An 11,464-nucleotide genomic window follows, 5' to 3' on the forward strand; every position below is an offset into this window, starting at 1 on the left:
GAATTATTCTCCTTCAGCCATTTTGAAAGGTACAATACATTATTATTAACTATAGTCACTCTATTGATCTATTTGGCACTAAGTCTTCTTTTTAGCTTTTATTTTCAGTTCAGGGTTATATGTGCAGGTTTGTTATATAGGTATACTTGTGTCATGGGGCTTTGTTATAACAAATTATTTTGTTATAACAAATTATTTCATCATCACCCAGGTATTAAGCCTAGTACCCATTAGTTATTTTTCCTGATCTCACCCTCTTCCTACCTTCTACCTTCCAGTAGGCTTCAGTGTCTCTTTTCCCTCACAATAGGTCCATGTGTTCTCATCATTTAGTTCCCACTTATAAGTGAGAACATGTGGCATTTGGTTTTTTGTTCCTGCATTAGTTTGCTAAGGATAATGGCCTTGAGCTCCAACCATGTCCCTAAAAAGGACATAATCTCATCCATTTTTACCGCTGCATAGCATTCCATGGTGTATATGTACCACATTTTCGTAATTCAGTCTATCAGTGATGGACATTTAGGTTAATTCATATCTTTGCTATTGAAAATAGTGCTGCTATGAGCATACACATAGGTGTGTTTTATAATAGAACAATTTCTATTCCTTTGGGTATATACTCAGTAATAGGATTCCTGGGCCAAATAGTATTTCTGTGTTTAAGAGTTTGAAGAATTGCCACACTGTCTTCCACAATGGTTGAACTAATTTACACTCCCACCAACAGTGTGTAAGTATTCCTTTTTCTCCACAACCTTGTCAGCATCTGTTATTTCTTGACATTTTAATAAAAGCTCCTCTGCCTGGTGTGAGATGACATCTCATTGTGGGTTTGATTTGCATTTTGGACAAAGACCAGTTTTAAATGCCTTTGTTGGTATACAGATATGAAATTAAGACATGAAATAAGTCCATGATAGAAGGAAGGCATTGTAGAAAGAGCTAAGATTAAGTAATAGTTAGAAGTTGACCTGATAGGTTTTGTTGACCAAGTACATGTGGGAAATGAAGTAAAAGATTGTATTTTTCAGTATTTTAAGAATTAGCTACATAATATGTTATTCACTGATACAGGAACAAAAGAAGAGAAAAGTGATGGTAGATTATGGTAAGTTCAATTTTGAACACGCTGAATTTAAAGGTTCAGTTACAGAATTGAGTAAAATTATTTTAGTTTATAGAATTCCTGAGACTACAGCTTAGAATAGAGAATTGCATTGCAAATACTGATTTGAGAGTTATCATTCATGTTAAGGGTGGAAAGGAGTTTCACTGTGGATGAGATTACTTCTGAATCACTCTTCCTTCTATCCATCTTTTTATTTACATCTGAGTATTTAAAAGGAAAAAGTGAGTGTACGAAACTCAGAATCTTTGACACTGTCTTGTGTGTTGAGTGTCATCTTGTCTACAGAAAGTATGTTGTCTTCGATGTTCTTTGCCGTATTGTGTGCTAATGGAGAAAAATCATTTTTCCACAGAGCAGACCACAGTGGTTCACTACTGCCAGTGAGTTGGTGGGCACAGTTGGATATGTAGGAAAAAATAATGAACCCAAATATAATAGGGGATTCCAAATAATGAACCCCCTATTACACTGGGATTTATTATTTTGTCCTACATATCCAAGTATATAGGCCACAAAACATGACTTTTTCAATAACATAAATTTGATACTCTTATTTCTACATGCCAAAGTCTCCATCTTTTTTTTCTCTGTATGGCCAGAAATGAGCTGGAGAGAAAAAGGTGTCATTTATTGAGCCCCCTGTAGGATTTTAACCTGCAGGTGGATAGCAGTCAAAGCTACTGGTATGAATGAGGGGAAAGTTTCCAGAGGAAGTACCTTAAAAATGAAGAGAAGAAAAGATAGAAAAGAGGAGTGAAGAGCAGTGAGTTAAGTTGAAGAGAGAAGAGGAGGACCTACTTCTTAGGGAAATTAATGTTGAAGAATCAGGACTATACATAATATTGTGAGAAGAAAACTTGATGGGATATACAAATATTGGAGTTTGAAAACTATAGAATAACAGAAAGGCATTTAAAAAAAGCTCTTCAAAAAATAGTGTTTGGGGGACAGGAATAAGGACCAGTCAATAAAACCAAGCACTGAAATATACAGTAGGATAGGGGCTAAAACATATCCTTAATATCTGGTAATCAGGATGTAATTGGGGCCTTAGAGTGAGCTTAAATTGGAGAAGAGAGCAGAAGAGGAGAGGGGAAGTGGGCTGGACCAGGTTGTGTCATTCTTGCTACTATTAGGTTAGCGCAAAAGTAGTTGCTGTTTCTGCACTTAGAAGTTTGGCAAAAACTGCAATTACTTTTGCACCGGCCTAATATAATTGTTTATGCACGTGTGTATAGGCAAGCAGATAGATGTATGCATATTTTCATCTTCTTCAGCTTAATTTTATTTAATCAGCAAAAAAATTCTTGCACGAGTCCTATTAAAATTGTTTGTGGTCAGAATTTTAAAATCAAACAATGATATAAAATGCATAAGTATGTTTGTTTATATCACTGATATCAGTAACCTTAATCATACACACTAATCCAGGAACAAACTTCTTGTCACACATAGAGCTGATTTTTAGCAAACCACAAACATATTCTGTGTGGGACAATTCTAGGAGTAAAATATGAACATGAGAAAACATACTCTGTCATCTTCTATATTTTTTAAAAGATTTCTTTTTTCTCAAAAGAGATAATTTTTTTAGCTGAAATATGTAGTTTACTCATAGTACACAAAATTTTATGCCTGCCTGTTTGTAAACCATCTCATTTTACCTAACAAAGGCAAACAACCATAGACAGATCAGCTATGTTAGTCTCTGCCAGTATTTAAAGTGCCAACTTCAAAAATATTAGGTTAAGCCATTTTCTACTGTTACTTGTGCGACTTAGAGCATGTTACAGTGAACCTGAATATTTAGTCAGCATCAAAAATCAAAATGTAAAGAAATAGAACCAATGGGCTACTCTTCTAAAAGAGTGTTGTTTCTGGAATACAAAATTCATGCTTTTTCAAAAAGCAAAAGGATAAAATTGTACATGATTGGACTTTAGTTTAATTTATGGGGAGTCTAAAACAATTTTAGGAGCTTAACACTGAAATAGCCCTTTGGGGTATTAACTCTGTCAACTGGCTTGCAAATCAGAAAATTGATAGCTCTATTATGAAGGCATGTGAAATATCATATACACAGAGGGGATAAAATGCTTAATTCCTCTGTGAGATGACCAGAAATTGCTGACTGATTTGTTGGCTTAAATCCTGCTGAATAGGTCCCTTTCAATGCCTTAAGACTATTCTATTAAATAATTTAAAATAGCTGGTACTAAAAAGGAAGAAATACATAAATTCAAATGGATTCTATTCAAATTAGAGAGTATTTTTGAGGCAGATTTTCCTATCAAAATGATTAGTATTTCAGCTACACTTAAAAACTAAAACCTAAAGCTGAGTAGGGAAGAAGAGACAACTGGGTTTTTTTCTCTGCTATTTCCTGTTCTTTTCTTAATCATCCCCACCAAACTGAGAATATTATTACAGTATTTTTATTGTTCAAATATAGTATTATACACCTACTGTCAAGCCAATAACCAGATTGAACAAAAATAACACATTTATTGAACATCTACCATGTGTCAGGCATTTTCTTAGGTATGCAGTATAGTATGGTGTATAAAACACTGTCCTTGCCCTAAATCAGCTTATATATTGCGTGTGAGACGTAGACATCTTCAAAAAATTTTATTCTGAGAATTTTAAAAGATATATCATATTACGACTTTTTGAGTAATTTTTTCAATAAGTTGCTTTCAAATAACTAACTTTAAAATAAACTTAAGACTTCTTACATAAATACAAATTGCTCATTAATGTAATTAGAGATAGCAATATAAAATGGAAATAGGAATGAGGTTATAGTACCAAATACAATGATGTAAAGTCCGATAAACTCATCAGAGGTGGGAGATGTATTGATTCTTAGCTTTCTGGCAGCATGTTTTAATATTACTTAGGCACTGATTAGGATCTTGTGCTCTGAACTTGGTAGATGGAATTGGTAGGTACAGATGTGTATAGACAACTTATTATCAACTTTAAAGATTCTCTTTAAAATTTCTCCATAAAACTCTTCAACTTTGCCTTACAACACATTCACAAACCTGAGAGATTGACTAATTATTTTCCAATTCCTTCATCATATCTTATTCACCTCATAGAATCAAAATTGCATGGTCTCAATTAAGCATTGTCCTATCTTGGGGCAGTCTCCAGCTTCCAACATTTTAACTCGATCCTACGAATTTATTTAGAGAATGTGTGAGTGTGTGAAAACGAACAGGATGTTTCTTGAAATAGCACTAACTAGTGTTAGAAATATCGGGCTAGTTTCTGCTCTCAGATGAGGACGAGACATGGTGAGCTAGCACATGAACCCACAGAATTTTCCATCAAAGGGGATAAATATCTCTTATAATCTATGCTGGCTAGTTACAACTACTCTACACATTATGTGCATGCATAAAAACAAAACAATGATAGAAAATAAATTCCTCTCAGAAATTCCCAAAATCATGTGTTCTCAAAACTTGTCCTTATTTATACTCCCCTGCTCTTTCTTGGTCTCTTGGATTCCTTGGGTCATCTATGCGGGCATTTTGTTAAAATGTATTTTTAAAATGAGAAAGGCTGTATGACTATTCCCTTTGTCACACATGCAGAACTAAATTGGCTCATAATTAATTCATTACCAACTGAAATATGTTGTGACAATTGGGTTGGGTGTGTGATGGTAAGAGCCTTTCCAAAGTAAAGTGTGATAGAAGCTCACCATAACTATTACGCTCAACCTTGCCTTGATCTCAAAACACAGGAGATACCTGATTCAGAACATTCACAGACTCACCATTATTGTACAATGATAATGTAGTGTATAGTGTGTGAAGTCTAGCATTAGCACAACATTGCGGATGCATTTAGTAAGGGCCTTGCCCAGCTACATTCCATTTTGGCTTAGAATTTTTGTGTTCATTTTGATTGAAAAAAGTCTGTTATATTAAAAAATAAAACAAAAAAACCAAAAACCAAAAATAACTCTTCAACACATTAAAACTCTGAAGAACTAAAAATGATTCTACCATACTCTAAGCATTACACTCAATCCTAGTGAAACTTTGTTCTTCATATGGTTACTTTGACTCTTATTAGGCTACCTGAATTATAATATAGAAAGCTCACATCAGAATAGAATAGATATGAGAAAGTTGAAGGGTCTCATATCTCCATTAACTTTTGTTAAGGAATCTAATTACTACCCTATGGAAAAGACTTTCTGACTTCAAAAAAGAAAGAAAGAAATCACCCTATCATTGAAACCACTTTGGCTAAAATTATGACAGCAAGATAAATCTAACAGGAACAGACTCCATCTTGCTTCTGACCTCACAAGCTAACTGCCCTTCCTCATTCTTGAATGTAGGCTAAGCTAACTATGGTAGAAATTTAGTTTATAGATTAACTTAAAAGCAAGGATGATAAAAGACTCTTCCGGAAAATAAGGTCCTCCTCGTTCAGAGACTGAAAATGCTTTTGTAAAACTAAGAAAAGGCCACTATGTTAGAATTATGGTGGTGCCTGAATTCTGCAATGCTAGAAGCATAGTTAAGCAATAACCAGTCATTGTTCTCTGGCTTGCTTACTGCTCAGGAATCATGTAGCTGGAGGTCACAAGATTTGTAACTTCCCCAGTTGCTCCTAGTGATAACATCCTCGCTGTGAAAACCTAAGATTGGTCTTTGAGGTATTTTTCAGCCTTCTGCATTCGGGCATGCAAACTGATGCCACCCAGACCTGTGACTCATCCCAAAGAACTGACTCAACTGGTTCTATGACCCCCACGCAGAAACTGACTCAACATGAAAAGGCAGTTTGGACATTGATTTCATCCTCAAGCAATCAGCAGCACCCATTCCCTGGTCCCCTGCCCATCAAATTTCCTTCAAAACCTCTAGCCTCTGAGCTCCTGGGGAGGCAGATTTGAGAAATATATCCTGTCCTACTGCTCACTGCCTTTTAATAATTAAACTATTTCTGTGCGACATAACCAATGTCTCAGTTTGTTGCTTTACCTGTGCAGGACAAGCTGTAACATCTTATTGGTTGTTGAATGATGCAACTCTTGGAACAACTACATTCAAATAATATCAAGAGCAAGATTCATGGATCATTGGGGAGAAGAGACTGATATCAGATTTCCCTAGGTGTTTTGATAGCCCAGATGAGAAGAGATGTTAGGGAACAAGAATGGAATATTCATGATCCTTTGTCTAAGTGGATTTTCATTAAAATAAAATTTTATTAAAAATTTTCATTTTGATGAAATTTTATTTTAGCAAAGTTAAAATTTCATCTTAATGAAATTTTCTACCAGCCTCATCTTAAGAAGGAAAGAACATTCTTGCCTAAATAATAAAATAAAAATGGTAGTAGAAAGTGAGTATTACAAGTATACAAGTTATTTTAATATATATTTTTTTCTTTCATACAATTTTGGATATATCTACAGTTCAGTTGTAGATTTATTTTATTAATCATCTTTAGTACTGAATATGATTTTTAAATCAGAAAAATAATTATTTAATAAATTATTCTTAACCTTCTCCTGTGCCCTGTTTATATTATGAATCTACTGGAATTTCTAGAACTAATCCTGCGGTAGCTTGAACTTTCTCTTGTTTTTTAATTCTAAGCTCATTTGTTTAAATTTCTTTGAAACTTCCTTAACCTTATATACAATATTATTATATTGACCCTCAGCCTTGCCCATTTTTTTTTTGATTTTTAGCTTTTATGTTAAAATATACTAACTTTGGTGTGCTTTGGCTATAAAGATGATTGGAGACATCCTGCTGTTTGGGACATTGCTGATGAATGCCGGGGCAGTGCTCAACTTTAAGCTGAAAAAGAAGGACATGCAGGGCTTTGGGAAGGAGGCATGGGAGCCCAGCACAGGTGACAACACAAGGGAATTCTTACTGAGCCTCAGATACTTTTGAATCTTCACCAGCCTGTGGAACGTCTTCATCATGTGCTGCATGATTGTGCTGTTTGGCTCCTGAGTCCCAGATATGGAACCAGGAACTCATCTTCTCAGATGCTGAGTCTCTGTTCCTCCATTCCTGATGACTTCAAGAATGCTTTTAACCAGAAAACTAATAACCTTCACAGGAAGCCCAAGCTCTTGATGTTGCAGTCTGCTTAGTCCCTAGTTCAGCTAGGTCCAAGTTCTTGTACCAAGACCAAGAAGAACAAGGCACATGGACAGCAGAGAATGAGTAGAGTAGGATTTATTAAGCAGAAGGAAAGCTCTCAGCAAAGAGAAGTGCCCTGAAAGCAGGTTGCCAGAAATGGGGCTGAGTTCTTTTATATGGCAAAGACAAGGTATTCTTCTGTGGTTTCTGCCCAAATGGGAAGGGTAATGTTCTCCCTTGATATTGCATCTGCGCATGCTTGGGGTTGGCCAGAGTGACTGAATCTTGGTTATTACCCATGAATGGCTAAGCAAAACACATTAGGGGACTAAAACCACAGTGCTACTGTCATGTTAAGGACATTATAATGACTCGGGTCAAGTTAAGGACACTTAGGTTGATCTATTGCACCTGCTCCTAGGCCAGGACAGTCCCTTCTTAGCAGACATTTGGCATTAGAGGAAGTTCTTAATCAAATTTCTTTCCACTAGCTACAGGGGCTGTGCAGATGTGGTCTCACAGGTATTTTTCCACTCCCAAGACCCTCCCTCTCTATCTGCCTAACTAGCCTCTAACTGCCTCCTCTCTCGCTGGTAGGTTGAAAAATGTTTGCCAAGATGTGCACAGTCTCCCAGCCACCTCACAGTTTTCAAAGATATTTTCACTTTGGTGACTGAATTGGAATGCTATTTACTGAAGGGGTTTCAGGAGGGTTTATATAAGGGGCTGTGATAAAATTGCATTTCCCATAGATAAAAGAACATAGTGAAATCATTTCATCATATTGGAATGCCTCCTCTACCAAGCATTCATGAGAAACCTGTTTCTGGATATTTATTGGCTTATTTTTAATAGCCGTCCTTTTGGTAAGAATCATATAGATTTTTAAAACCATTTTTTAATCCAGGGATCTGAGCAGAAAGGTTGGCTTTTAAGTTTAACACAGCCTCATTTTTGAACAATGTTTATAAGTCACATGGACATTCAGCGTTACTTGCTGAAATTGACAGCATCTGGGGTCAGCCAGGAGCCCTGTGACCAAATTCCTTTCCCATGTGAACAGGGTCCACTTGGCCACTCAGTGCAGCTGAAATTATCCCTAAGACTTTAAGAAGAGGGTCACCTGAAACAGGGACACCAGCCTTCCTGTTCAGACACTAAACTGTTAGCAAAAAGGAAGAGATAGTTCCAGGTGAAGTATTTCCACAGAAGAGGAGTGTAGAACAATTGTGGGGGTTTTAGGATAAATTTTGTTTTGCCTTGCACCCGTTGTCAAATGAAATGACTTTGGGGGCCATTAAAAATACATATTAAAAACATGTGTGTGTGTGTGTGTGTGTGTATATTAACATAGGCAAGAACTTTTTATCTAGTTGCTCATTTTAGCCTTTTCATATTTTATAAATGTCACATTATTTTATATAATAAGTGCTAATATATAATGACTGATTATGCTGCACCAAGCACTATTCTAAGTGCTTTAACTATGTTAAATTCCACATCACCTCGATTAGTTATCCAATCTTACAGACTGGAAAACTGAAAAGAACAGGGTTAAGTAACATGTCTAACGTCTCACAGGCAATGAGTAATCCTTAATTCTAAGATTTCTAATTTCTCTTCTAGTTTCTTCTAAGATATAGAAGAAAAAAAATATAAGAAAAAGAAAATTTCTACTTTGTTGATTTATATTGTCTCATCTTGCTCCCTAATTTCCCTCTTTGTATTTTCTGGATGTTACCAATCCCTTTATTTATTTACACATTTCAAATATTTATATTAAAGGTCTTTTCAAGTGACATTAATATATCGAATCCCCAGATATAAATCCTTCCAGTTATTCAATTTACAGTTGTCTTTCTTAGCATTGCACTTTCTTATATGCCCATATACATATCTGTGGTCTAGGAGTTCAAATTCCATGAGGTTAAATCCTCAGTAGTCTCATGTGGTTCATGCCTTGTGGATGCCTTCCAGAGCATGTTTTTTATGGTTGTTTTCTCCTCTTTCCTATTGGGTTCACCAATTCTTAAAAATTTGAAAATTTTAGACTTATGGTTTCTTTACTATGTGGTTTGCACAAAGTTGAGCCCTGAAATTTTATATCTTATGCTCAGGGTTTCCATTTTTTGTGATTTCATTTACTCTCACTTCCAGAATACAGTCCTAGACCAGTGTTTATACATGAGGACATTGTTTCCTAAAATCCAGTTTCAGACTGGGATCTTCATTCTTACTACTGAATGTACATAGTCCTTTATTCGTCTTTTGTAGGTGTCTCATTTTCAACCTACAATTTATCTTATATGGTCTTTGTACTTTATGCATTGTTTAGCTTTGACCCTTGGTTAGCAAAATTGACGTGTTATTTTTGTTGTTGTTGTTTTGTTTTCTTTTGCTTTTCGGTCAGTTAGGCTCTTCCTTTCCAAGTCTGTGGGCTCAGATATACTTTCAATAGTTTAAATGCATGTACTCTAGCATTTTATATGATTTGGACAAGGAAAACTTTTTAAAATTCTGTTCAATACAACAATTTGATCCCATGTTACTTTGAAACTTAAATCAGTTGGACAGTAAATGTCCTCTAGGCACAGATCACCAAAACCTTCCTGAGTGAATGTCTGTGGTTTTGACCCTTTAACATTAATCTTTCTCCTGAAGAGAACAGATATATTCATTTTTAATGTAGGAATTCAAGGCTTTTTATTTATTATTTCACCTCTAACAAGGAGCCAACTCTACCTTATATGAGCAATGGGAAAGCAATATAGTTGCTCATGATTTTACTGTTTCATGGAAATGTGAATATATGCTTCAAAATTTATTTTATTTTCCATTGGTTTGGATAGTAAGGAATCAGGCAGGATGTATTATCTGCAGAAAGAAACATATGAAATGAGTGGCTTTTAGTAAAATGTGGGTAGAGAATGTTTATCAATATGAAATTCTATGTGATTATCTATTGAGTAGTAAAGTTTCATTATGCCAATCTGAATCTGGGCCTTCAACATCTAAAAAATATTTCCAGAAGTGTTATAATAGCAAGGAAAAAGAAAATTGAGCCAAGTTTAAAAATCTTTAATACTATTTATCTTTATGTCCATCAGCTTTCTGCCAAATATATTACATGCAGAATTAAATAGAATTAGAATATTCTTAATGATCTCTTTAATTAAGAACCTTTTAATAGAGCATAATGAAATGACAGGGTAGTGTATCCTATCTGAAGTAATCTCGGAATATGGAGAGGCTTCTTCAGTAGCCAAAGGCTGACAATACTATAAAGTTTCAGATTTCCAGGTCTCCAAAAAAAATAGCAAATTATTGTGTGTCACTTAGATTCAAAATAAAGTCTTTCATTGTTAAGATTCTTCATTAAAAAAAATTTACAGTCCCACCAACAGTGTAAAGTGTTTCTATTTCTCCACATCCTCTCCAGCACCTGTTGTTTCCTGACTTTTTAACGATTGCCATTCTAACTGGTGTGAAATGGTATCTCATTGTGGTTTTGATTTGCATTTCTCTGATGGCCAGTGATGGTGAGCATTTTTTCATGTGTTTTTTTGGCTACATAACTGTCTTCTTTCGAGAAGTGTCTGTTCATGTCTTTTGCCCACTTTTTGATGGGGTTGTTTTTTTCTTGTAAATTTGTTTGAGTTCATTGTAGATTCTGGATATTAGCCCTTTGTCAGATGAGTAGGTTGCAAAAATTTTCTCCCATTTTGTAGGTTGCCTGTTCACTCTGATGGTAGTTTCTTTTGCTGTGCAGAAGCTCTTTAGATCCTAGTTCAACCATTGTGGAAGTCAGTGTGGCGATTCCTCAGGGATCTAGAACTAGAAATACCATTTGACCCAGCCATCCAATTACTGGGTATATACCCAAAGGACTATACATCATGCTGCTATAAAGACACATGCACACGTATGTTTATTGCGGCATTATTCACAATAGCAAAGACTTGGAACCAACCCAAATGTCCAACAATGATAGACTGGATTAAGAAAATGTGGCACATATACACCATGGAATACTATGCAGCCATAAAAAATGATGAGTTCATGTCCTTTGTAGGGACATGGATGAAATTGGAGATCATCATTCTCAGTAAACTATCGCAAGAACAAAAAACCAAACACCGCATATTCTCACTCATAGGTGGGAATTGAACAATGAGAACACATGGACACAGGAAGG

At 35.4% G+C, this 11,464-nt stretch overlaps 1 pseudogene; it reads left to right on the forward strand.

Moving 5' to 3' along the window:
* The first annotated feature begins 6,674 nt into the window (after window positions 1–6,674).
* Window positions 6,675–7,137, forward strand: LOC100986558 (small integral membrane protein 7-like; annotated as a pseudogene).
* The last annotated feature ends 4,327 nt before the right edge of the window (window positions 7,138–11,464 follow it).

The sequence above is a fragment of the Pan paniscus genome, chromosome 12 (assembly GCF_029289425.2).
Source record: "Pan paniscus chromosome 12, NHGRI_mPanPan1-v2.0_pri, whole genome shotgun sequence".
Lineage (NCBI taxonomy): Eukaryota > Metazoa > Chordata > Mammalia > Primates > Hominidae > Pan > Pan paniscus.